Here is a 24,709-nt window from a genome sequence, read left to right as displayed (position 1 = left end):
GTACTTATTCTGGCCAAGTACTATTCTAGCTTGTCCGAAATATTAAGTCATTCAGTTCTTGAAGAAGCTATAAGTCCTATTCACAGATGCAGTAACTGAGACACAGACATAGAAGGTGTTCAATAAGTACTTGTTAATGGACGAGTAAGTAATGAAGAACTTGCTCCTCAAAGAACATGTCTGATAGGAAAAGTGCTGTAACATCCAGGATGTTGGTGACAGAAGGACAGTTGAAAGAGTGTGATGATAAAGGACTTTGAAAACAAAAGCAGCAATGTGTTCCAGGAAGAACATTGGTTTGGGGGGCCCACCGTTCAGGATTTGAGATCAGGTTCCTCTACACATGCACCATATGACCCTCAGTAACTTCCATTTCACCCTTCTGGGATAAGCAATCTATAAGTCTTTCCAGGTAATGGTTCCTGATTAAAGAACTAATGTAGTATTAGAAGTAGGAAGTTAATACCCAAGAATTGCTTTGGAACCCAAAGAGTTAAGCATATGCCTACTACTGAATAACAAAGTTGCTAAAGAGATAACACATGACCATGTAGTCAAACAATTCATTTCATAAATCTCAATGAAATAGAATGATCTGATTAATATTAATTGCCTTCTCTTCCCATTCCAGGCATGAGGTGAGGATTGGGGGTGGGGGCGGAGGGGAAAGAAGAAGGGGAGCAGAAGGGTCTGAATTCTTAAGTGGTGTGATTCAATTGCCTTCCAAAGATCTCCAAAGATGAGCATGCAATTACTACTAATTGCAAATAGTACTACTGATAGTGATAACAATCCATCACTTTGCAGAGCCCTGTTCTAAACAAGACTACAGGCATTGACAAGATTGATCACATTAATGGTCAGCATCCCAGGGGCTGTGGTCACTAAGGTTTGGATGATTCTGTATTCTGAATTGTGGAGTAAAAGAATCCCAGGTATGGCTCAGGTCATTCAATCCCATCCTTGCCTACCTCTGAGCTCCACCTCTGGACTCCACCTCACCTAACCTAAGACATGAGTATCCCCTCTCCCGATCATCATATTTTTAAAAGTAACAGCAGCAACAAAAATAACCTTCCTTTAATCAGGGTCCCAAAGTGCTAATATTTGGAAACTGCTCTGAGTAAACTACCTCCTCTTTGTTACAGTTTATCCTATAACTGGAGCTGATGACCTGGAAGGGTGGACACAGATACTAGAGAAAACAGTACTATTTCTATTTATATGGCCCTAAGCAGGAAGAATGATATCTTGGTTTTCCTGCCTATAAAACAGAGGTAATATCTCCTTCTCTTTGTTCCAGTGGAAATTATATGGGAAATCCACAGTATGTCTTTGAGAAAACTGCCCTGCATATAATTCAGAGATTATTCTGGGCTTTCTTCTGGCATTTCAAAAAGAAACCACTTAAGACTGTCGTGCCAGGAAACTAATGGCCTCTTCAAACTTAAACAAAAACAATCTCATGCAGCCGTTGTTATTAATTAATGCATCACCCTCCACCCTTTTGACAACAGAAAACATGGCAAGTGTCTGGTACCATGAACAGTCAATTCAGAGAAGATATGGGGAGGCAGTTTCTCTAGAAATGTTGGCATTACTCCGTGCCCACCACCGCCTGCCTGGCACGGATGCGGTCAGCTCCTCCTTACCACTCACGCATGGGTTATCCATCTGTTGCTCCTCCAAAGAAGCTTTGAGGCCCACCCTCACTCCCTCCTACCAATTCTGCATTGAAAAACCACACATAATTGTAAAAGTTAATATTTTACCAAAGTAAAAGAAGCAAACAGAAACATACACAAAAAAGCAAAGGATACAGCTTCCCAAAGCTGATACAATTTGTCTCTGGTTCGTCCTTTGTCTGGGATTATCCGCACCGAGAAATAACTTGAAAAGGGAGTTCCGAATGCATCAGCAGAGTCCCAACTGATTCTATCATTGAGGAAGCATCCTGGTATTTGCCTGGTCCACCTAATAGATTAGATCTCAAGAGAATGGCACTAATCTCCCTGTGGGGATTTGGGAGCTTCTACAGTGACAGAAGAGAACTATAGCATTGTTAAATGCATCAGCTCATTCTCTCCAGTACTATACTCCCGCTTTGATCCTGAAATACGGAAGCCTGGCCCTCAGAGGCACCAGACAGAGGAGTTCCCCCAAAGCTGCTTTGTTGCTTAGAGTTATAGATCCCGGAGAGTCAGGATAAGCTGACCATTGTCTGGTTTTGTCTAGACCAGAATAGCTATCCTTATTGCCTACTTTCACTAACACAGAAATTTGAGCATGAGCGAGTATCCTTATCTATACTTGACAAACAATTAATTTAGGTTGGTTCTTTTTCAGATGCAGTAAATCATTTTTATTCCCATTTTACTGGTGGTAATAGAAAGGGTAATTTTCAGAGTAAACCCTTAGTTTTGGGGACAATAGAATATACCCTAATGCCCCTACAATCTATCTGGATTCTGGGAATACCTCCCCCGGCCTAAAAGTCATGGCTAAGGAGGGTCACATGCAGGGGTTCAGTCCTAAAAATCCCACACTCTTCCAACCTCAGTTCAAATCTGTGGCCATCATCACTGCACACAGTTGTCTCCTAAACCACCAGGAAAATGTGGCAGTGGAAAGCATTCAGGGCTTCGCTACAGGCCTGCATTCAGCTTCTCATGCAACCAGATGCTGGAATGCATCAGAGTGCCCTGCGAGCTACAGCTGCCTCTAATATTCCCAGTTCTACTTTGATTTCAAATCTATGCCACAGATACACCCTGAGCCATTAGCTCTATACCTGGGGAAAGTTTTAGAACTTTAGCGAACAGGAAGTTACCAGGTAAGTCTGCTCAACATGCATTCAGTCCCATCCTCAGAGAGTCAGAGTCATAGGACTGGGATGAGATGGGAAAATCTGAATCCTTACCAACTCCTCAGGTGATTAGACACAGTTGTTCTGCGGGGTACCTACTGAGGCCCGCCACTGAATTAGGGGAAGGTCTCTCTGTCTGGGAATTCTAGTCAAAAGACCTGAGACTTCAGGCTTCTTTTCTCTTTCATTCTCTTCTTGGTGCTCAATTTCTTTGCCTAAAAAATGGGAGAGAGCCCACCCTTTTTGTAAGGTTTTATCATGCCAGAATAAATGTCTGGGTTTACAACATGCCTGGTATAGGTTGGATTGAATCTCCCTTGCCTCCCCGCCGCTTCGCCCCCCCAAACAAACAAACAAACAAACAAACAAACAAACAAACAGTAGGTTAGAGTCCTAACCCTCAGAACCTCAGAATGTGACATTGTTTGGAGATAGGGCCTTTGGAGAGGTAATCAAGTCAAAATGAGATCATTAGCATGGGCCCTAATCTAATATGACTGGTGTCCTTGTAAAAAGGGGAACATTAAGATACAGGAAGACATCTATCAAGGAGAATGCATGTGAAAATTAGTCCTACGCAGCCAAAAGCTGAGAGAGAGACCTGGAAGAAATCCTTCCCAGGCAACTTCAAAGAAAGCATGATCTTTTTATTTTGATGTAGTCCCATTTGCTTAATTTCTCCTTAGTTTCCCTTGCCCTAGCAGATGTAGCTATACACATATTGCTATGAGAGATGCCTGAGATTTTGCTGCCTATGGTTTCTTCTAGGATTTTTATGGTTTCATGACTTACACTTAAGTCTTTTATCCATTTTGAGTTTATACTTGTGTATGGTGTAAGTTGGTGGTCTAGTTTCATTTTTTTGCATATATCTGTCCAATTTTCCCAACACCATTTATTGAAGAGCAATTCATAATAGCTAATATCTGGAAACAGCCCAAGTGCTCATCAGAAGATGAGTGGGTAAAAAAGCTGTGGCAGCCCTAGCTGGTTTGGCTCAGTGGACAGCATCAGCCTGCGAACTGAAGGGTCCCAGGTTTGATTCCTGTCAAGGGCACATGCCCAGGTCATGGACTCAATCCCCAGTGGGGGACGTGCAGGAGGCAGCTGGTCAATGATGCTTTCTCTCCATCTCCCTTCCTCTCTAAAATCAATAAAAATATATATATTTTTAAAAAATGCTGTGGCACATTTATAACATGGAATACTATGCAACAGTAAAAAAAGAAGAATATCTTACCCTTTGAGACATCATGGAGGGACCAGGAGGATATTATGCTAAATGAAATGAACCAGTCAGAGAAAGACAAGTATAATATGATCTCACTCATATGTGGAATCTAATGAACAAATTATATCCAGAGACATAGAAGCATGGAACAGACCGTCGAATCTCAGAGGGAAGGCAAGGGAGGGTGAGTGGGTGGGAAATGATCAACCAAAGAACTTTTATGTATTTATGCATAACTCATGGCCCAGGTAATAGGGTGGTGAGGGCCTGGGGCATGGATTGGGGACAGAATAGAAGAGATCAATGGGGGGGAGGGCAAAAGGGATATATGTAATACTTTCAACAATAAAGATAAATGAAAAGAAAAGAAAAAGAAAGCATGGCCTGTAGACACCTTAGTCTTGAACTCCTGTCCTCCAGAACTGGAAGAGAATAAATTACTGTTGTTTGGTTTGTGATACTTTATTATGGCAGCCATAGGAAACTGATATAATGCCTAAGCTCACATGGACCTGGTGAATTTTCCTCACTGTGATGTGTGAGTTGTGCTGGAGACTTTCTCCGTAGAGACAAACTTGGTCAAAATGGACCACCACCAGAGGAAAGGCCAGGGGCAGCTGAGTCCCTGCTGCTTCACATTGGTCAGAAACTAGAGACTCCTGTCATCAGGGGTTAGCTGGGGGCCTGTTTCTTTCCCATTTCATTGGGTTCTTCTGAGTAGTCATGGGGTTTGTGTCCCTCTGAGTTACTCCACTGAAAAATACAATACCCAATTTCCTCAGAGACCATGGAGATATATCAAATCAGGCGATGGGGGAAAGTATGCACTACCAGATAACACTAATTGAGCTCTTATCAAATGGCTGGCACTCTTCTCACTACCATCTGTAGATACTATTGTTATCCAGGTATCTCATCGATGAGGAAACTGAGACACAGATGAAGTCGCTTGCTCAAGGTTACACACATAGCTAGTGGGGCAAAATGTCAGGCTAGTCCAGTAGGCACAGAGCAGATGTCATGGAGCACAGAGTGATCCGTGTCATCAAAAAAATCTCCCCAAAATTTATTTTAAATTTGTTGTAGAGGGGAAAAATATTTGCTAGTCAAAATATATATATATATAAAAATAAAAAAGCTGTGTGTAGAGGGTGAAAATTCTCCAGAGAAGGTAAAGCTCCTTCAAAGTGTGGGTAGGCTGCCTGGGTTCAAGTAGTCTAAGACATCTGGGCTGCTCAGAGGGTGTGAGAAAGCGGAGAGGGCACACTCCATTGCTGAGCCCTTGTTCATGACTGATTGCTGGTCACCATTCCTAGAATGTGGTCTCCTAACAGGTAAATATCATGACCACCATCATCATCTGCCTCCTCCTCTTCCATCATCCCTTTCCTTGCACTGATGCATTATTTTGCAATCGATAAGTGCCTTTCATAAGTAGGACTTCACTTGTCATGACATATTATGAAATAAGCAGAACTTTAATCCAGATGAAGAAGAAACCAAACCTCAGAAAATTTGTGATGTGTTTGAGGTCTCCAGCTGATTCCTTTTACAGCCAGGACTTAAATCCAGGAGTGCTGACCTTCTCTACCTACTCGGGCTCTTTCTACTTCAACCCCCAACCAGCCCCCCACCCTGTGCTCTGGGCTGCCAGGATCTATTGAGGTTGGGTGCTCTGTCCAGAGCCTTGCTCCTCCTTGCCCTGTGAGTTATTCCCTGGGCTCGCTGCGCAGAGGAATTTAGAACACGCTGTGGTTATTTGTGGAACACTTTGTTTCTGGGAGATGGGGGCTTACGCAGCTCAGAAAAAGCAGCACTTGCCCACACAGACAAGGCTGCCTGGGGCTATTAATATCCAAGCACAATAGCTTAATGAGGAGGTGGAGTGTGGTTCACCCTGGCCACAGGACCTCTCAGCCATGGAGGTTGTATTATTTTACAACAGCCCTGCTAATACCCCAGCAATCAGACTCTTGCCCCCATCATAGACGTAGAAGAAACTGCAATTGACTGTTCTCACCATCTTTCCTGGGACATAAGGACAAATGGAGGCTTGAAGTCTCAAAATAATATTTGATTAGTGTCCCCTTTTTTTCTAAGGCATCCCAAGCATTCTGCATGTGTTCTCTTTCTCAGTCTTATAGTTATCTTTATGCCTAGGGGAAGGGGAAAGGTTTGTAATGCATTTATTCACTCAGAAAACATGTACACCTACCATGTGCCTGAACCATCCTAGGCTCTGATGAGGAGGATACTGCTCATTTGCTCAAGCTCACAGCTTGGTGGTGAAAGTCAGTTAATACGTTGTTATATCATAGTGTGATTATAGCTGCAACAAAATTAGGCATAAAAACCTGTAATAGCACAAAGGAAGAAAAAGTCAACTTAGTCTAGAAGAGACAGAAGTCAAGGAGACTTCAGAGGGTAAATGATGGCACTGGGTCTGAGGGCTGAAGAGACATTCCACAGGACAAGGCCAGGAAGGACATTTCATCAAAGAGAAGAGTATGTGCAAAGGCAGGGGAATATGCTTTAGGCTGGCACCCAAGACAGAGGATCTCAGTCCCAGAGAGGAAGGGGAGAGTATGGTGAGGAAGATCAGCAGGAAAGAGCAGACTTGCAAGTCACTCATTTTTAAAAACAAAAAAAAAATAAAATAAACAACTCTCGTGAACCTCTCTAACTCTTTTTCCATAGGTGATGTTGCTACCACATGTCTAGTTGGGTGCCCAAGTTTCTTACTCGTGTGCTTCAAAGCCATCATGAAGGTTCTGAAATTTCCTGCAGTGTAGTCACTTCAAGAACTGTGGTGTTGTCTCAAGCAGAGATATCTGGATGGCAGAATGATGGCCAAGACAGAAATGAGAGGATGAAGAGAGTGAACACCTACCAGTTGCAACTACTGAAACCCAAACCATTCTCATCTGCTCAGTGAGGTAGGAGACTGGGGAGAGCCCTCTAATTGGCACACCAGGCTTGGGGTCTCACTTGCTCATTTGTAACATTTAGGAACTATTGACAGACTTGCATATCATTAGAACAAATTACCCAGGTTCACTTGAAATCCCAATCCTTTGCTCCATCAAAGACTAAAAGGCCTCAGGGACCCCAAGATTGAACCATGAAATGTCATTAACTAAATCTCTGTCCTCACAGCTCCCAGAACTAATTATAGAGCTAGGAGTGGCTGGGGCCAGACCCCTCTGATATAAAAAGATTTATGAAAGGCAAAGGGGGGAGGCAACAATAATTCTCACCCTATTATATTCCTTTCAATTATTTACAGTAATAGGCACTGATGGTGAACAAATATAGAGACTGGAATCCAGTGAGGTCACACGGGTGTTCTGGAAGCCAATGATGCAGGGTTGGAATCTGGGGACACCATGAGGCAATGTTTCAGCTGCCCCTGCATTCTTCACCTCCCATTGTTTCTGTCTCTCTATGCTTCCCCTCCCCCCACTGCCAAAGTTAAGAGCACAGACCGGACCCCCTGGTGGGAATTCTGCGCTTTATCCCATATCCCTGGCTAGCACATATCTTCCTTCTATTCAAGGTTTTAACACGATATTTGCATTCATTCTTCTGAGCACAATGGGAAAGAATGCTGGAACTCCAAAGCCAGCAAAGAAGAGGCCAGTGAGTGTGACTCAAGGTCACCTGAGTGTCATCTGACCTCCAGGAAGCACAGAGCAAAAGCTCTGTAGCACCAAAGAGCCAGGTGCTCATTGTTTCCCAGCCTCACTAGTATTAGGTTGATGCCTCAGCCTTAGACTCAGCCAACTGGCTTGTGGCTAATGAAATGTGGGCAGTGGCATAAGCCACCTAAAGCCTGCCCTTAAAAACATCCTACAAAATCCTCCAGCTCTTTCTTCCATAGAAAATGGTATTTTTTTTCCCATCTTTTTTTGTTCATTTGTTTTTCACCTTAGATGCCACAGGTACCAGGTATAGCTATAAGGAGGAGAAGCCTCCTGACCCACCAGTTATCAGACTGTGACAGAAGCAAGAAATAGATATTTTTAATAGTGGTAAGCCACTGATGTCAGGGTTTGTCTGAGGTAGCAATCAGCATTGTGGTGGTGGTGGTTTTTTTCAGTGTAAACCTTGAATAGCCTACACTAGGCATAGAGAAGTTTATTCAGCACAAAGTAAATGAGTCTACTGACTCATGAGTAAATCTCTTTCTTTTTCTTCATCTAATGGTTCATTTTTCAGAATAACCCTTGACCTGCAAGTTGGAGGAGAGGTTACAGTAAATTAGTCCCTGGAGACTGCAGGCCCTGTGTCACTGTCTGGGAGCCGGAACAATGTAACTCCCGCAGGAGTAGAGGAGGAAGGGAGGCTCTCCTGGGACAGACGGCAGCATGCTCCCTGGAACTCTGTGCCATCAGAAATGATGAGCAAAGTAGCAACAAACTTGAGAAACAACGTGAAGCATGTGTGTGCACACACACGCAGCTATACACACACATACACACAAACACATACACACACACACACAAACACACACCCTTTTTTTCCATTTGGAATATTCTTGAAATGCATGTCCATCTTGGGAAATTATCTAACAGAAAATTGATTTGTTTGCCAAGTTACCTGGGCTGCTATAGTCGTAGGTTGTTTCCATACTTCTGAATGGTCCAGAACCCAGTTTTTGAAGGGCTTTGCCATCATTTTTAACCAATGACATTTTTTTCCTTTTAGAAATTCCTTTTGTGTTTTTCCTCAACTCTGTCTTCTCTCCTCCAATCTCTACCCCTAGCTCTAATCTTTGAACTTGAACAGACATCTTTCCTGTCATCTAGTCCAGCGGTCGCCAACCTTTCGGACCTCATGGACCACCAGTGGTCTGAGGAACACTGGTTGGTGACTGCTGATCTAGTCCTATGCTCTTGAAAAAAGGCACATTCGATATTTTAGAAAACAGCCCCCCATGATTTCAGACTGACATTATACTGACTTTAAGCCATCTGATGAGTCTGATCAGAGAGGACCCCAGCACTTAGGCCTTCCCAGGCTCAGGCATTGAGGCAGAAAATCTGAAACAGAAGGCAGCTCCAGAGTCCGTCCTATTGGGACTCTGCAAAGCATCATACCAGGAGTCATGAAAGCCCACGATTTCACTGAAAATGATACACAGGAAAGGTTTCTCTGCCATGCTTCCCTTACCACCATCTCCTTCCTAAGTGTGGCTACCACACCCATACCTCCTCTCTCCAGGACACTGCGCTGGCCTTCTTCTAGGACTACATCTTCCCCTCAGTCCATTGCTGCTAGCAGAGTACCCGCCCCACACCCAGCACTGCTCCTATCACTCCCCTCCTCAGAAGCTTGCCATGATTTCCCCACTACGTTTTGGCAAAACCTTAACCTGGCATTCAAAGCCTCCAAAATCTGTACCCACTCTGTCCTTCTAAGTCCATCCTTCTCTCTTCCTCTTTCCTTACTTGCAAAGCCCCCAATCAGCTGAATCCCAGGCCTCCACACCACCTCCTGAAAGGCCACCATGGCCCCCTCTGACTGGGAAAATTCTGCAAATCCTTCAAACTGTCCCCTCACCTTTTTGCTCCCCTGCTCCCCTTTGCCCCATGCCTACATGGCTTCTCCCAGTTTAAAATGCCATAGCTCTTTGAACCTCCCATCTTTATTTAACACAATCTGCCTTATATTGCAGTTATCACCGAGTTACTTGTTTTATCTCCACTACTAAAAAATGAAGTCTTTGAGAGTGGGATTATGCGTTATTCACAGTGACTTTTGTCATGGGGCATGTCTGTATCTTTGCAGGGTAGTTGCTCAATAAAGGCATGTGCCGTTGACTAGAATACAGGGCAGGGGTGAGCCAACCTCACATTTGTCTTTAACCAGGCTATTATCCAAACTGGGAATTAAGAGTTCACCAAACTTTCTTAAAATTTTAACAGGTAAGTTTTTAAAGAGCAACTTTTCTTGAAAAAAAATAAAAGGACAGTATTTGAGTCATCAGAACAATAAATAGTAGTCACCGAATATTTAGCTCTTGGCCAGAGATTTGTCCATCTACAAGAGGCTTGCCACCACACTCTCGGAAACCACAAACTGCAGGGCTTACAGGTGAAGAGGCTGCACAGAAATGGAGCACTCTCCATTTCCCAATTGTGTTCTGATTCTTCCAGTAATCAGGAATCTCCGCTAGAAAATGACACCGGGTGTGTGTCACGGAGTTTCTCCGGCTCTCAGGCCTGCTGGTGCCTCCCAGACCCTTTGATCCTCTGCTCTCATTGTCCCCTGAAACCAATCCTTTCCATCTTGTATTTTCCCTCCTAAATCACCTGATACCTCCAAGCAACCAGGTGTTTCTTTCAGAAGCCAGAAGCTGATAACCTGGGCTTCTTGATCTAACCCCCAGCCTACGCTCTTTGCAGGGGAAGGCCCAGCACAGAGATTCTTTCCACTAAGAGGTGGGGGCCAACTCTCCCTTTCAAACTTGTTCATCAGTGAACTAAAGAGGATGCCAGAAATGTTTGGAGCTATTGAAGACCATTGAATTAAGTAAACAACTCTACAAGACAATTATTTCAAGATAACATCTCATTTAGATGTACATGTTTTTTAGTTTAAAAATAAATGAAATATAATTAGTCCTATTACTTTGTGGACATCCGTTAACTGTCTTCACAGCTTGATTGTAAATTCTTTGGAGCAAAAACTATGTTCTGTATGTCTTTTGTGTCCCACACTATGTCTAGCCCCAAACTGAAAACATTATAAGCACATATGCCTGTTTACTTGTTGTTGTGTGTTTTTAATTGTTCCTTTGTTGAGACATTTTCTTGGATTATACTGATCTTTTCCATTAATTAGAACAGCCAACTCAAAATAGTTGCTCAATATTGTATTAGTCCTCACAGAAGCTCAGTGGAGAAGTGTAGATGAGTGTCATTCTCTAGATATTTTGGAATCAAGAAAGGCTGGGATCAAGACCAGAGAGTTTGAATGATTTTCCAGGTATCATCCAATAAATCAGGGACAGAGTCCCTCAGGTACAGAAGGAAATTTCACAGGAATAGGAACATAGTTGCTAGGTAGCAGCTAAGTATAGTTAAGTTTCTAGAAGGGAGAATTCTCATTGCCTGAATCTATGTTGATTTTAGTGGTATGCCCTACATCTAAGGAGAAACAGGCATAACAGAATCTCCTAACAGTGGAGTATTTTAGGTCATTCTTTTTGCTTAAAGGAACAAACCACAGACACCTCTCCCAGCATTAGTCCATGAAGGGTATGGGTATGTGCTGAGGCACAGGAAAGTGGAGGCCTGAGGTTGGGTTTGTCCTCATGACTTGCACTTGACATTCAGCCAAGCACCAGCTTCTTGTTTCCCAGAACATAGTGGGCCTTCCTCTAGCATAGGAAACACATCCAAGATGGAGAGACATATTGTCATGCCAGCAGAAAATGTCCTGTGTAGACATCTTAGACCAGTGATGGCGAACCTTTTGAGCTCAGCGTGTCAGCATTGTGAAAAACCCTAACTTAACTCTGGTGCCAAGTCACATATAGAAATTTTTTGACATTTGCAACCATCATAGTAAAACACAGACTTATATTTTTGATACTTATTTTATATATTTAAATGCCACTTAACAAAGAAAAATCAACCAAAAAAATGAGTTCGTGTGTCACCTCTGACACGTGTGTCATAGGCTCGCCATCACTGTCTTAGACAATGGTGGAGATGTGCTGTAAGCAAATGTCCATTCCTGGGGACAGTGTCTATTTGCACACAGGCACCAGAATTCCTCTAAAACTCTAAGATTCTGATCAAACTATATGCATATCCTTTGTCTGGACAGCCCTAGTGGTGTACCCCTAGAATCAAAGGCAATAGTGCTTCCACGACTTTAAATTCATGAGCTAATTCTAAGCATCTTCACAATCTGCTCTGCAATCTACTTGAGTTACGAGCATTAACATTTAAAACCTTTTCAGAGGTTTTGTGTGTAGGCAATAAAGTTGAGTGGTAGTACAATAGGCAGACCAAAGTCCCTCTTTGCCAATAAGCTAAGAGGGCTTGATTTCCCCCCCTAGTAAGTTCAGTAAAATATATAGCATGAGATTTTTCTCAATCTTGGAAGATGCAAAGAATTTGGGATCAGAAAAACCTTAGTTAGTGGGCAGTTGTTTATTCATCGTATAACTTTGGGCAAATTACTTGACCTTCCTGAGTCTCAGTTTCTTCACTCAGAAAATAAGAACCTAATACCTACTTCACACGGGTATAAGGATTAAATGGAGTAATGTATGTATAAGTGCTTTGACAATGGTAAAGAATGAGACAAATGCGCCTTCCTATTGTTTTATTCACAGTGCTCCTGCCTGACTGCATCTGCTTAACCCGCTCTCCAAGATCTAGAATCAGATTTCAGCCGTATGGAATCATCCTCGGTGCAGCAGATGGGTTTACAAGTCTCTTGGTCTCCTCATGCAATTAACAGCCAAGAACTCTAAAGCTCGCATTGTTTACATGGAAGATGTTTCTTGCTCTTCTCTTGACTGTTCCCACGCCAGACCATCTGAACCCACCACCTTTTTTGTTTGTTCAGTGCCGTTCTTTAACTTTATGGGATCCTCTGCACATAAACTCCAACTATTTTACCCCACTATGAATGTCTACATCCCTATGATTTTGCCTCTAGGATTTGCAAAGGTTTTTTTCATATTTGGAGCCCAAATTCTGTTTCACCACAACCCTCTGAAGTAAAGAAGGTGTGGGTTTTCATTCCCCTCTTATAGGTAAAGAAACAGAAGCACAGAGACACTGCAGAAGTTCAAAGGGCTCACTGACTCCTTGTCCAGTGCTCTTTCCGGAAGCCACATTGTCTTCTCTCCAGAGAAGGCAACTGCCTGGAGCCAGAGGGAACTTTGAGAGAGATCTCCTCCATCTCACAGTGAGGTAACAAAGACTCAGAGAAGTGACAGCACTTGGGGTACTTCCCAAGGCCATCCCTGTCATTGCCATCATTTCATCTCTCACATTCAGAAGCCTCCATATGAGCTGCCTCTATGTACATAGGGTGCACTTTGCAAGAAATCTGAGAAACTATCTTTGAACTTAGGAAACTTACTAACAATCGAGAGAGATCAGGTTCACACATAATGTACTGAGAACAACTAAAGGCAACCTAAGGGTAAGAGGCACTCTCTCCAAGACTGAAATTTGTCAACATCTGAATTGAAGTCTGGTTTCACTGTTCAAGGTTCAGGAGTATAATCCATATTGTAGGTTTACAGTCAAGCCCTTCCTAACTAATCGTGTTCTAAATTCCCTGTAATGACCACCAGTGTCACTTCAGCTCATGTGGACAAGACGACTTTTTCTTGTTTTAGTGGGAGTGGGGGGTACAGTGAGGAGGAGACTCTGACATCATAGTTGACTTTCTTTAGTAGCATTTTTTGTGGGAACTGCAGCCTTCACCATAGAAAGTAACTTTTTGGGTTAGCTTTTTTAGTAGGTAAACCTACTTCCTACTTAGAAGAACACTTCTAAAGGAGAATTCGGCATTTTACCCAATGGTTGTTTAAAACACACACACACACACACACACACACACACACACACACACACAAACACAAACATGCTTTATCCTCCCACTTGCCCTGGGAAGATGTATCAATCATGTCCTAAGGCCTTTAAGATTTCAGAGTCTCCTGGGGATATGACTTCTTAAGCAAGACAGTCCTGGAACCTCAGTATTGATGTGTGTTTTTTCTTACTCCACCCTGACTCAGAAAGCATTTCACAAGACTTTCTACTGAGGGCATTCTTCTTTCTTTCTTTTTTTAATCCCTACCTAAGGACATGTTCATTGACTTTTAGAGAGAGAGGGAGAGCGGGAGAGTGGGAGAGAGGGAGAAACATGGATGTGAAAGAGAAAAGTCAATCAGTTGCCTCCCTTATGTGCCCCAACTGGAAGTAGAACCCACAACCATTTTGGTGTACAGGACGACACTCCAACCAACTGAGCCACCAGCGAGGGCTCTATTGAGGGCATTCTTGGGCTAGCAGAGGTAGACATCAATAGCTACATGTTGGCCTAAGTGAAGCTGGCAGTGACCAGGAGCCATCTTCTGTCAGGAACTTTGCCTGGTAAGGAAGAGAGCTAAGCCAACAAGACTTTATACTCCCTGGACACTTTTGCCAAAGCCACCTGGTCCTCAGGACAGACAAGATGGAATCAAAGTGGAAAAAGGGCTCCAGGCCCATAGTCCAATTTAAGATGAGGTCTAGGGAATGGAATGGGATGGTGGGAATCCAGCAGCCTTGAGAGTCTGAGGCTTGCAAACCCCCAAATGATGACAGGTGCTACGGGAGGACTGGGCCAGTCAAGTCTCATAACAGGACTGTGAGTATTAATTTCAATGTTTGTAAGCACTCAAAAAAGCTGGCTAGCTATTATCACTTTTATCCTAGGCCATGTGTAGGGATAAACGTGATCCAAATAGAGCAAAAAATTGCAAAGACAGGTCCTAGCCAGCAGAGTTTTCTAACGTGAATCTTGCCTGCGTGTGTATATGTGCATATAAGATAAGTATGTACATTATGTGTGTATATAATATACCTTATATGTAAGCAGTAGTACAGGGGGCAAGATTACATGGCAAAGGTCAAGATGGTGAAAAGACTGACAGATGAGACTCTAGCTCTTGCCTTTGCTTCCACACTTCCTAGCCAGGCCACCCTGGGCTCGTCACACAGCCTCTGTCTTTCTCAGTTCCCCCATCTATTAAATAAAAATAACAGTACCTCCCTTGTTTGTTGCGCAGAGATATGTTTTTTAAGGGCAAACACCATTTTGTAGGTATAGTGCTCTGGAAACATAAAGTGCAATTATAAGAGATAGATACTATTTGAAACTAAATAACAATCTGGAAACTGAACTATCCTGCTATATTAGGACCAACATAACACCATAATTTAATCTTCTGGTTTTCACTCTCTACTCTCTCTCCAACATTCTGACCTACTCCTCCAACCCTACTGCCCAAGTCCCCAGCCTTGTATGGGCATGGTTGGCAGTATAACTAATAAGCCACAAGCTTTGGGGAAAATTGGAAGACAAAAAAACATTGGAAAAGCATCTTAAAAACATTTATTAAAGGTACAAATGTAGCAATCATCTGTGGAAAAAATATAAAGAAAAAGGGATTGATTTCCCTGGAAGTCACAGGGCAGAGAAGCACTGTGGTCATCTTGGCAGTCCATCCTACCCTCACTGAACCTGAGCCTGGACCATGTGACCTATCCCTTCCACGCTCCCTCCCTCAGGGGAGTATGGCTATTGAGCATCTGTAGACTGACCTCTATGAATGTTCTCTCAGTTGCCCTAGAGGTTTGGCTGTAACAGGTATTGGATTCCTCAAGCCATCCCACCTTGTACTACAGGAATGTCAGGGTTGTCCTGCCAAGCTAAGGGGCAGCCAGGGGCCACTCACTTGGCTTTCCCTCTGCAGTGTTGCTCAGAGAGCAACAAATTCCCATCCTGCACTAGTCTGTGACTGTCCTGGTGTCCATGGCTACATTATGAAGATTTCTGGATCCTCTGCTCAGCGAGTGTCTATTAGAGAGATTTACACCAGAGTGAAGTGCAGAGGGCAGAGTGTGAATGAAAGAACTAGCACATTTGCCCCTCCCCCAGCGGCCACCGCGTCCATTGCTCTGAGGCTATCACGGGCTTCTGTTCCTGGAATCTGTCCTCCTGTAACACCTAAAGTACCCAATTATGATTTTGTAAAATATGTCACCATTTCAATGTGCATCCCACTGTTTCTTCTATACCCACTGAAAATTAACTTACAGAAATTCATGTTTATTGAACACCTGCTACATGGTAGGCACTGTGGTGGAAGTCACCACCTTCCTAGAATCTCAGACCAAGAGAATGTCATTCAACAGCTGTCTATTGAGCACCTATGTTGGAATTGGCACTCTGATGCAGAGGAAGTGAAGATAATTTAATTGTCAATCCAACCCCTTATTGCACAAGGGAGGCTGCCAAGGCTCAAAGGAGAGGGGGATGAGTTGCCCCAGGTCACAGAGAGGGTGGCAGAGCCAACTCTCCTACCCCCCATTCCAGTGCTCATCTCCGACACTGCTGCTCTAAGTCTCTTGGGAGTATGCTCTTGGCTGCCCTGGGATGGGAAGAGCATCAATCTGCCAGTCAGGAGGTCTGAGTTCAGGCCTTGGCTCCTTCAGTCACTTTGGGAAAGTTCTAGAAGCAAACACCATATGTCTAATATTCCCTTACCTCTGTTTTCCTGAGATCATATTAACCTTGGGGGTGTTTTCTGTGCAAACCGGTGGCCTGAGGGAAACCGGTTGTGCCTGGCAAGCTACTGAGGACAAGAGAAATGCAGAACAACAGGGGAGGTGGTGGCCGGGGATGGGGAGAGATTTGTGGTGGAATCTATGCAAGGAGAAATCTCCTAAAAAGGCTCTTTTCTGACCAGACAGCTAAGAAAGACGTGGGAAAGCAGGTGAAAGTTGAAAACATACCTGAGTGGATGTTGAGGATCAGGGCAGCGCTACACCCTGTCTACAGAACAGTCCTTCCTGAGAGCTCTAGATGGAGAGCCTTCCATAAAGCACAGGGAAGATAAGGAGGTTTTCTATTTTGCCCTCCCCATCCCTAGAGAGAAAATGGCACCGTAGATCTAATGGTACTTTCACCACAATGAAGTCATGCAGTTTCCATCATGGTGGAGGTGAGGAAAAGTGCACCTCTGTGAATTGGGCACATCTCCACCTCCCTCCACTCTGTGCTCTTCCTGCCAATTAACACATCCCTCCCTCCCCACAGGTGGGGAAGGAACCTGTGACTGCTGTCTGGCTGCTGGGCCAGCACATCTCCAACTGTGAAACCTCACCCAGGGGTGCACTGCAGGGATGAGGGACCCCTCCGGAGAAGAACACAAGGGTCTAGAATTAACCTCCCTCCTGCTCCTTGCAGGAGGAAAGAGGGGGAACACCAGGCTGGGATGGCAGAGAAATTCGGGGGCTGGTTTAAGGGAAACAGACTGCACTGCTTACGGCCTGCGGAGGCTGCCAGCAGCCCCAGATGGCACCGAACCTGCTGCTCTTGCTGAAAATTGATTTTGGAGGCAACAAGGGAAGGAGAAGCAGAGGAAGGGGTACAGAGCAGGGTTGGCGGGGGTGGGAGGGGAAAAGACTTGCCAAATGGAGGGTGGGATTTAGAAGATTTGATAAAGACACTTAGTCAAAACACTTGGTGGGCAGAGAGAGAAAACCTTCAGCAGAAAGGTTAAGGGGATATTTTCTTGGGGTTTCTGTCTGTGTTCATTCCTTATTTATCTCACCACTCTTTCTCCATTCTTCCTCCATCCCCAAAGACCAATCTTTGAAGGCTCTCCCTGGTTGCTCCCTCAGTGGGGTTGGATTAGGCTGGGAGAGCTCGGCCTAGGAAAGCCCCTCAGGCAGTGACAGCCCCACCCACCTCGGAGGGGAAGGGATGAAGTGTCCCTTGTTTGTTCAGGCCCTTTCTAGGTCTCTGTATGTAACTTGATGAAGTAGTCCCCTCCTATCCTTGAGGGATATATTATAAGACTTCCAGTGGATGCCTGAAACCATGGATACTACTGAACTCTAGATATGCTATGGTTTTCCTATGCATACATGCCTTTGCATTGAAAGAAAGCACTTCACGGTTTCTCTTGGGCATATCTGATTTGCCAGCATTCCTAGTGTTGCACTTTGGGGCCATTATTAAGTAAAATAAGGGTGACTTGAACACAACCAGCACTGAGATGCCACGACAGTTGATCTATAACCTAGGTGGCTACTACGTGACTAATGGGCATCTACAGCATGGAAACGCTGGACACAGGATGATTCATGCCCAGGTGGCACAGAGCAGGATAGCGCAAAATTTCATCACACTACTCAGAACAGCACATCACTTAAAACTGATGAATTGTTTCTTTCTGGAATTTTTATTTAACATCTTTGGGTGACCGTTGAAATTGTCAGAAAATGAGACCACGGCTAAGAGGGGACTACTGTATTCAAAATTTTGTGTTCTTGCCTGGCTGGTGTGGCTCAGTGCTTGAGCTCAACCTATGAACCAGGAGGTCATGGTTCAATTCCTGGTCAGGGCACATGCCGGGGTTTCAGGCTCGATCCCCAGTAGGAGGTATGCAGAAGGCAGATAATCAATGACTCTCTCTCATCATTGATGTTTCTCCCTCTCCCTTCCTAAATTAAAAAAAAAAAAATGTGTTCTTTTCCTTGAAGATAGAGCCAAAATATATGTAAGCATCAGTCCCCACAGCACTTATATCTGCCTCCCTCTCCCCAGTAAGTTGTTCATTCTAAAATCACTAACTGGGCACCCCTGCAGGCCGGGCACTCCACCAAGCACTGGGACGTGATGCTCACTGACCTCATAGGACAGCAAGAAAAAATGGCATATATGCACCAAAGATTGTAACTCCAGTCCATACAAGCAGAGGAGACAAAGTAGAGTCAGAGAATGGAGACATCACGTCCTGCAGGAAGCTTAGAAGGAAAAGTTTCAGGATGGAGATTATATTTGAGATGCGACTTGAGGGATGGCAAAGATGAAGGGAGAGGTTTGATCTGTAGCGTGGTGAGGACAGGTCATCGCAGGCAAAGGTGGCAGACGTGAAAGCCTGGAGCCAAGCGGAGGGAGCAGCGCCCTGTGGCATGATGGGAACTGTGGGGAAGAGGATGGCGGGTCCAGGAACAGATGTTTGCACTCACGTCCACAGGTCGTGAGGCCTTACTGGGTTGGAGGAACACGACTGGGGAGTGGCTTGTAGACTGGCTTGACTGGAAAGGAACCTGGAGGACAAGAGTGAAGCCATCTGACAAGTTAGATGAACTATAAATAAACAAGTGGGAATGGGAACAACTTGACTTCCATAAGGAAGCAGACAAGATTTTTCTTTTCTTTTCTTTCTTTTTTAAGGCTAGAGCAAGTGAGGACAATAGGCCTCTCGGGGAAGGTACCCAGGAAAGGGCTTAGAGTGCAGAGTCAGCCAGGAGCACCCAGCCAGTCAGGGAGCAGACAGCCTGAGTCTTCAGCCTCCTGCTATGGACACATTTCCAGTTCCCAGTGACCACCAAACAGCCTAGGAGAAAGCTGGGCACAAATCCCTACATCCGTATTATAGAATGGGAAACTGAGGCTCAAAGAAAGGGCCTGCCCAGGGCCATCCAGGATGCTGGAGGTGGGGTCAGGGAGAGAGCTCATGGCATAGCCCGGGCAGTCCTCAGGGCTGTGAGGGACAGGGATGCCTAATGCTGCAAAGACCTGTTGGGCCATGGTTGCCATGGCAGTGGGACCCTGCCACCATGTTTCCACATCTCCAAAATATGGATGCTAAAAAGCCTGCCTCACTGAAATGACTCTTCTTTCCTCTCATTTGATTCTTGCCTGGACAAGAGCTCATATCATTTAAAAAAAAAAAAAAATCCCCAGCCCTAGCCAAACCCTCAAAGAAGAGGAATATGACCTCTCCTGGCTGAGAAGTGTTGTGTGTTTTTTTAAAAAAAGAAATGATTAAGAATTATAACAATGTATCTGCCCAGCTTGGGAAGGGCCATTCGCCCCCAGAGGCATGTTGCTGCTTGCCCCTAACTCCTGGGTGCAGAAAGCAATTTCTTAATCTCCTCCAGGGTGTCAGCATCCCCTGTGACCCAAAGAGCTGAATCCCTCCTCTCAGGCTTAGCTGCATCTTGAAAGGAGAGGTAAGGATGACTCTGTGCATAAGTCCTTCTGCACAGTACAAGGTGCAGTAGGCATTGTCCCCAGGGGGACCTGTGATAAGATCTGAGCCCCTGAGCAGTAGAGTTGCCCAAAGCCACTGAGATTGAGACATTCCTTGGGATCTGAGTATAGAAGCAGTTCCCATCACCCAGCTTACATTCATTCATACATGACAATTAGGCAGGGCCCTGGGAACACTGTGAGGGCCAGGGATTAGGGAGAGACCCAGCCTTCTAGGGCCACCGGTTTGGGGAGTTCATCACCATGCTGGCCTGCCTCCTAGGAGCTCCTTGGAAGAACCATGCTGACAACAGCCCCTAGAAATGACACCATCCAAACAGAAGCAAAAGCCTGAATGAGTAAGAGAAATGTCCCCCTCCACTCCTGCAATCTGAGGAGAAAGGCAGAACACAGAGGTACTGGACTAAAGGGTCCCATAGTTGGCTGTGGTATTCCTAGCTTCGCTTTTCTTAACACTTTCTGCCTTGGTAAAACCTTGCTTGCCAACCCCATAGAGGCTCCATGTTCTCCCCTGCCCCTGCCAAAGCTACCCCCTGGAATGCATATGACCAAGTCACTCATAGTAAGTTACAATTTTTGTGTCTACTCTTCACAGAGCTACCAACATAGAGTGGGGACGGTGGTGGAAATCTAAGGTGCTGGCCTCTATGGCAAATGCACTGGAGCTGAGTGATACCTTTGGGGAAAGAGAGGTCAGGAAGATCTCTCCAAGACTATGATAGAGTGATCTAGCCCACCCTGAACAAATCACCTAAAGTCTTTGGACCTCCATTTCCTCCTTTGAAAAAGGGGCATGGTAGTCCCAACTTCCCAGCATGGTGGTCAAGATGAAAATAAAGTGTAGTAAGCACATAGTGTTACCACCATGTCTGACAAGTCATAAGTAGATAATGAATCTGTTTGCTCATTACTTCATTCCTTTATGCAATTGCTCACAAAATCCTTTCATGAGGCATCCTTCTCATCCTCCAATAGCCAGCTCATCCTTGAATCTGAGCCCCAGCCCTTTGCATCCACAACATTCCTAGAGTCAGTTCTTAGCACCCATATCTTTTAGGAACCCAGAAATCATTTGTCAGACTGAGTTTTCCAGAGGAAAGACTGGAAAAGGATGGGGGGGGGGCTGAAAATGGGGAGTCCATACCATATTAATCTCATTTAGATCTTGTCTTTGGGCAATTGAGAGGACTATTTTTAGCTTCTTCCAAATAAGCTTCCTGCTAAGTGTCCCCTGGGATCTGACACTGGCTCTGCTCACATGTCAGCCTTGTGAGAGGCAGAGCCCCAGAGGGCTAGGCAGCTGGCCCTCTAGGGAGCAGCCAGGGACTGAGGGATGAAGCCCTCCAAAGGCTGTGGCAGAAGATAGGGCTGGGGCAGCTGTAGGGGGTAAAGGGAGGAGATTGAGCTGGCTCAGACTTGAACTCCAGCTTTGCTATTTGATCCACTCTGGGTGGCCTTGAGAAATTGACTTCAGCCCTTGGGTTTCTTGTTTTAAACTATGAATAATAATATTCCTGAAGTGCCCAGTATCTGTAACTGGTGATCTGTAACTATTATCATTGTGGTTGTTCTTATTATTATCAGAATGTTACAGGAGTCAATGAGCCTACACGGAAACATTGGAGGTCACGTACTAGGTTTCATCAGGGCCACCAGCAAGGCTCAGAGATGTTCTCAATCTTTCCTTGGCTGGAATTTCAACCTTCAGGTTCAGACTTTGTCCTCCCTTGGAATGCACACACTCTGACACTCCTCAGTCCTTAGGATGACCGTACCCTCCTGTCAGGTGAATAGACAAGATGTTGTAGGAACCAGCAGAGAGATTTGAAAAAGAAAGGCAAATGACAGTCAAGACCACATTTCTCCAATGTCTTCCATTTTTCCATTGGCCCCGAAGCCTCAAGTAATTTATTTTTCCTACAAAGCTGAAATACACTCAAAAGCTTCCTCTCCATTCCCCAGATTCAGATGTCTTAAAAAGAAAACCAAGACACACCATAGGAAGGAAGCCTGGGAAATTCCATTTGCCACCAAGTCCAGATCTTGGCTTTCTCACAGTCTAAAATTGAGTTCTTTGTGATCTGAAGCAGGTGAAAATTTTCATAGCAATTTTACCCATTCCTTATTTCTGAACTCTTTGAAATTTGTAAAACTATTTTTAATTTTTAATATATTTTTATTGATTTCAGAGAGGATGGGAGAGGGGGAGAGAGATAGAAAAATCAATGATGAGAGAGAATCATTGATCAGCTGCCTCCTGCATGCCCCACACTGGGGACTGAGCCCAGGCATATGCCCTGACTGGGAATCAAACCGTGACCTCCTGGTTCTGGATTGACACTCAACCACTGAGCCATGCCAGCTGGGATGCAAAACTATTTTAATTATGTCTTCTCCTTTGATCATCATCCCAGGTCTCACCAATAGACAGTGTAAGGAAGAAGATGCAAATATAGGTTCATTTTTCTCCACACCCCATGTTCTATGCCAGTGCCTTGGGATGGGTAAAAAATGGGGGGGGGCTATTATCTTTGCAGCACAACACAAGGAAGCAGCCAAGAGAGCAGGATCCACAGGGCCATGCATCAGTCCTCCGGGGCACCATTAGCATGCATCCTGCGTTCTTCAAGACAGCATAGGGTTCAGTCTGTCAGTGAGTGATCTATGATGTGTCACTTGTGCTATTAACAGGCATTTTCCATTTTTACAGTCTCAGCACATTTAGCTCCTCTTCCATAGTGCACTGCTCTGTCCTCCATTAATAACCACTTTCAAAGCCTTCTAGTCCCTACCCGGGCAGTTGTCTCATACCTTCTTCACAGGGCAAGGCTGGACTCTGTGACCGTGGATGATGATGGGGACTTTCTATGTCTTGAGGAGTGAGCTGCTATTCTGTGGTCTGACAAGCACAGAACAAGAGAGACTGCCCTACATATTGTGGGCTTTCAATAAATCTCTATTAATGCATGAATTAATTAAAGGTAGGCTTAAAAAAAAGGACTACTCTATTGTAGAGGTTGTCTATTGATGAAAAAGGTGGTCTCTGAAACAGGCCACAGAGCAAAAGATGAAAAAGGAGACAAGGATGAAGATGGTACAAGCCCTGCCTTGCTGGTGCTTATGCTTAGCAAAGGCAGAAAGAGTTGTATCACAGTATGTAGTCAAGGGTCCCAGAAGGGGACTTCTTCTGCATACTCATGGGAGATGTCAGGCATGACAAGACCTGTTGGGACATTTCAGAGCATGTCAGACAGAAATAAGAAAATCTCCCCCATTTTACATGTTCTTGCCAGTCTAGACACTTTCTTTAGTTACTCCTTGCTCAAGAATTCCCAGTGTTGAAAAAAAAAAAAAAAAAGAATTCCCGGTGTTATAAAGGGAAGTTTTAGCCTCTCCCCCATGCCAGTAGCTATCTTACTGTCCAGTTTCCAGGGTCCACTAGCTTTTTCATTCCATTACCAATGGGGTGTGAGAATTCAGGAAAAAGAAATCCAGAAATAAAACTCCTCTTGATTAATAAAACCATTAATTTCTTTCCAAATGGGCTTTCAAGTCACAATCAGATTCAATCCTCCCTGTGGCATTCATTCAAAGTCATCTATAATCTAATGCCATCATACCTATCCAACCTTAGCTCTTATTTCTCTCCCAGGGAAGGATGACAATAAAAAGGGTGTCTCCATTTCTTCCCATGGGTTATTTCCCATGCTTCAAAAGCCTTACCCTCCCCTTACTTCTCTTCAAGCCAACCAGAAGCCAGTCCATCTTCTCTGGGAAGCCTTCCTCTAAGATCCCAGCTCACATCCTTCCCTTTAATAAGTCCCTATAGCACATATATCACATTTTCATGAATTGACATATGCCACATGGCCTCTCTCCTTATATCATGCATTTTGCCTAGCATGGCGCTCAGCACTGAGAAGCAACTCAGCTATGCTGAAACCAATACAAAGGGCTGACTAATAAATGCCCACATGCCTAACAGGTAAACTACATATTCTCTATTGGTGGCCTAGGAGAGGGAAGTAGAACTTGAGGAAGAGGACAGGAGAAGGAGAGAGTAGAAACGAGGCCTGAAATAATCACCTGCATGCTCTTTGAGGAGCAGTAGCCGAGGCCAGATTGGCTATTGCAGGAGCCTTTGGTGCTACAGGGAAGCAGTTCTGATGGGATAAGCAAGTAAGAACTCACTCAGTCTCCCTTCTTTTCCAGCAGAAGGTATCAGTGCCACCCTGTGGCATTCTTTTGGACATTCTTTTGCAAAGGCCAAATACTGTCGAGGATCTTAGCATCTATGTTCATCAGGGATATTGGCCTATAATTTTCTTTCTTTGTAGTGTCTTTATCTGGTTTCAGAATTAGAATAATGCTGGCCTCTTAAAATGAGCTTGGGAGTCTTCCCCCTCCTGGAATAGTTTGGGAAGGACAGGAGTTAGTTCTTGGAATGTTTAGTAAGCAGCCCAAGTGCCCATCAGTAGATAAGTGGTTAAAAAAGTTTTGGTACATTTACACAATGGAATACTATTTGGCTGTAAAAAAAAATAAGGAAATCTTACTTTTTGTAACAGCATGGACAGACCTAGAGGGTATTATGCTAAGTGCAATAAGTCAGTCAGAGAAAAACAAATACCATATGATTTTATTATATGTGGAATCTAATAAATAACATAAACTACCAAAATAGAAACAGACTCATAGATATAGAGAACAGACTAACAGGTGTTAGAGAAGAGGGGGTTGGGGGCTGGATAAAAAAAAGGGTGAAGGTATTAAGAAAAAACAAATGCATAGACACACACAAG

The sequence above is a fragment of the Myotis daubentonii genome, chromosome 2 (genome assembly GCF_963259705.1).
Source record: "Myotis daubentonii chromosome 2, mMyoDau2.1, whole genome shotgun sequence".
Taxonomy (NCBI): domain Eukaryota; kingdom Metazoa; phylum Chordata; class Mammalia; order Chiroptera; family Vespertilionidae; genus Myotis; species Myotis daubentonii.
The sequence above is the reverse complement of the archived record's forward strand: the minus strand, read 5'-3'. Positions refer to the sequence as shown.